Source organism: Crocuta crocuta, unplaced genomic scaffold (genome assembly GCF_008692635.1).
Source record: "Crocuta crocuta isolate KB4526 unplaced genomic scaffold, BGI_CrCroc_1.0 scaffold288, whole genome shotgun sequence".
Classification (NCBI taxonomy): domain Eukaryota; kingdom Metazoa; phylum Chordata; class Mammalia; order Carnivora; family Hyaenidae; genus Crocuta; species Crocuta crocuta.
The window spans coordinates 529,841-533,203 of NW_027532607.1; the positions used below are offsets into that span (position 1 = coordinate 529,841).

The following is a 3,363-nucleotide window of genomic DNA, read 5'->3' on the forward strand; positions in this document are numbered from 1 at the left end:
ACTCACCCCCACCTCCCGTGACACTTGTACACACTCTGTTCCCCTCCCCCCCACTCTACTGAGCTGGGGAGCCTGGCCACCGGGCACATCCTTGATATGACATAACAGGGTTCTGGGGTGTAGGCTCGTGGGCTGGGGCTCACTGCTCGCAGCGGTGATAGTTGGACCAGAACTTCTAAAACGCTTAAAAATCACGGGGGCTTCTGGCTAAAATGAAGATTCAGACTCAGTGCATCTGGGGACATGGCTTGAGATTCTGTATGTCTTCAGATTCCTGCAAGCTCCTGGGTGATGCTGGTGTCTCTGGTCTGGGGACCACACTTGGGGGAGCAAGGGGCTGGAGTGCCCACTGGCGGGGTGCGGGGGTAGCCTGGGAAACCTGCTGGTGAGGAAGGGCCACAGAGTGAGACGGCCTGGGGTCGGGAGAGACACCGAGGCTGGGAGACTGGGCAGGTGCAGTGGGACCCGCCAGGGCGGATGCACTGAGTCATTCTGAAAAGGCATCGGGACAGGTCTGAGACCGCCACCATTTGGGACAAGGTGTGTCTTGCAGAGTCTGGTGGAAGTTGGCCAGGCACTGGTTACTGGATTCTGGTCACTGAGGGTGCAGTGGAGAGGCTGCTGCCTAGTGCCACACTGTGCCACCTTCCTCAGCCTCCCAGTCGGTCCGAGGTCAACCTGCGGTCGGGGTCCAGCAGGGGGCGGGTTGTGTGTGCAGCTGATGGCAGGTGGTGGTGAAGGGGTTCCCCGAACACCCTGCCCATGCTGCCCACTTGGGTGAGTGAGCGAAGCTGGGGCACCAGGCCGTTCTAGCTCTGCAGGCACTGCTATTTACCCCGGGGCTTCACCGCATGGATTTGTGGGAAATTTAATGAAAGGAAATTAAGTGCAAGCTCCAGACAGGCTGGGGATGGGCATATCTTCTGGAGTCTCTGGGTTTGGTATCTACTGCCAGACACTCAGAGACCCTTCCTATCTGCAAGGTGCCAATAGGCACCCTCTGCTCCCCTTCTCCCCCCACCCTCTCTCCTGCTTCTCTGTCTGCTCCCCCACCTCGTCATCTGCCCCCATTTATGCTTCAGTGTGTCTCAGCCCTTCTGAGCCTGAGCTGCTAATGCCATTTCCTGCCATGTTCCAAATCAGCCCCTTAGAACAGAGCTTCCTGGGCCTTCTGGATCTCAGGGGTTTTCAGTGAAGACCTGCCTTCAGAAGAGTGTGGTGGGCGCTGGGAAGAGCAGGGGAGGGAGGCCTTGGCCCCCTCGGATGCCTGCTAGGTGGCCGGCTGCAGAGGTACATCCTTTGTTCTGGGGTGAGTGAGTTTGGGCCTCAGTTTCCCCATCTGGAAATTGAGTACGGCTGGACCTGATCCCTTAGGACCAGCTTCAATGCCTGTGGATTCTGAAATTCTAACAGGGAGGTCTATGGAGAGCCAGCAGCTCCTCGGTGGCTCTAAATGGTTGAACATGGCCTTTGTGAACTTACCGTTTGCTAAACACCAGCCAGTTTCTGTGCATCCTCATGGCCTGGCCCCACCCCAGGACCCAGGAAGGGGAAGGGAGGGCGATGCTAACAGGGACCCTCCCACCCTTATTTCACACAGTTACGGAGCTCCACTGTATGCCCTGCCCTCTCAGGACCTAGGAAAGGGTGAAGGGGGCTTTGATCTTGGGGGGCAGGAGTGCATAGAGCTGGGTACTGGGGACCACCAGTCCACCATTATGGGGTGGGGGATACATCTGCAGCCTCAGTACCTTGCCAGCCTCCACGTGCTGGTTAACAGATGGTTTGAGCTTAAGGGACCTTGAATGAGTCAACATACTTCTGGGCCTGTTATTCTGCAAAATAAGGTATAGACTCCCTTCCGGCTCCTCCTACGTGGTGGCCTTAATGGGTTGAGGAGTCAACAGGTACGAAACACTCTGCATGGAAAGGCTTCAGCACTCATGGAACAGACTCTGGAAAGAACAGACCACAACATTTCTCAGCTCCTTTACTTTATGAAGTGAATGAAGTGGTAACACTGGCAGGGGGTGGGGGGGGGAGGGGGAGCTTCGTTATAATCCCGGGAAGGGGTTCTGTTCATTCCCAGAAGACCCCTGGACCAGAGGAAGGACCTGGAAGGTGTGTTATGGAGCCTAGAGAGTTTGTATGGTCTGTAATGACTCTGTGGCTGCCACTGCCATGGCTGATAGGGGCCAGTTCCCACCGCGGCAGGAGGGATTCGGGGGTAATCAAGGAGATGGAGGCTCAGCTCAGAAGTGGGTGAGGAGGGACGTCTGGGTGGCTCAATCGGTTAAGTCTCCAACTCTTGGTCTCTACTCAGGTCTTGATCTCAGGGTTGTGAGTTCAAGCCCCGCGTTGGGCTCCATGATGGGTATGAAGCTGACAAGGAAGGAAGGAAGGAAGGAAGGAAGGAAGGAAGGAAGGAAGGAAGGAAGGAAGGAAGGAAGGGATGAGGACGGGCAACTGGGGTGGCTCAGTCAGTTAAAGTGTCTGCTTCTTGATCTTGGCTCAAGTCATGTTCTCACAGTTCATGAGTTCAAGCCCCATGTGGGTCTCTGTGCTGATGGTGCAGAGCCCGCTTGGGATCCTGTGTCTCCTCTCTGCCCCTCCCCTGCTGTGCTCTCTCTCTCTCTCTCTCTCAAATAAAGAAATAATAATTTTTTTAAAAAAAAAGAAGTGGAGGAGGACAAAAGTCCTGGAGGGTTGGTGTCCGCACCCATGAGGGTCACCTGGTGATTGGACAGAATGGACATGTAAGCGTGAGAGCTGTGCACATGTCTTCACATATGTGGAGCAGGGGCCCTGTGTGATGTGGAGACCGAGTTAGCTGGGATTTGTCTAATAGCTCGGAGAAGCGGGCAGAGTACGAGATTCAGGGATGGACAGACAGACAAACACTGTCTCAAATTGGACGGCCCTGCCCCGGGGCCATGCTTGACACACACTCGGGGCTCAGGAAGGGGAATAACTTATTATTATCAATTCTGTCTGAGCCACCCAAGAGGGCTGTCCTCCCGCGTCCAGTGGGTGCAGGGGTGCAGCTGTGTGGGAGCCTCACCTCTGTCCCTCTCTCCTACCTCAGAAGAAAAGCAAGGTACACTACCATGTCGCTGTCATCATCAACTACCTGGGCCACTGCATCTCTCTGGCGGCCCTCCTGGTGGCCTTTGTCCTCTTTCTGCGGCTCAGGTGAGAAAGACCCAGTGCTGGCCCCAGGCACTGCGCAGGGTAGAGAAGTAAGATGCAGGAGGCAGTACTGGGCAGGGGGTGCGGGCAAGGGGGGGGTCCTGCCCCCACCTCAGAGGGAGGTAATGACAGATACAGGAGTCCCAGGTCTCGGAGCCCCTGGGAGGGCCATTT

The 3,363-nt window shown here is 56.0% G+C and overlaps 2 protein-coding genes across 2 annotated transcripts in view; one reads left to right on the forward strand and one right to left on the reverse strand.

The window, feature by feature from the left end:
* The window catches only part of NSF (N-ethylmaleimide sensitive factor, vesicle fusing ATPase), a 344,592-nt gene that overhangs the window by 337,005 nt on the left and 4,224 nt on the right, over positions 1 to 3,363 (reverse strand). The gene's annotated exons all lie outside the window — the stretch shown is intronic.
* The window catches only part of CRHR1 (corticotropin releasing hormone receptor 1), a 7,754-nt gene continuing 5,622 nt past the window's right edge, over positions 1,232 to 3,363 (forward strand). The window contains exons 1-2 of the mRNA XM_077780454.1: positions 1,232 to 1,309; positions 3,086 to 3,192. The gene's annotated coding sequence lies outside the window, so the exon portion shown is untranslated. The remainder of the gene's footprint in view (positions 1,310 to 3,085; positions 3,193 to 3,363) is intronic.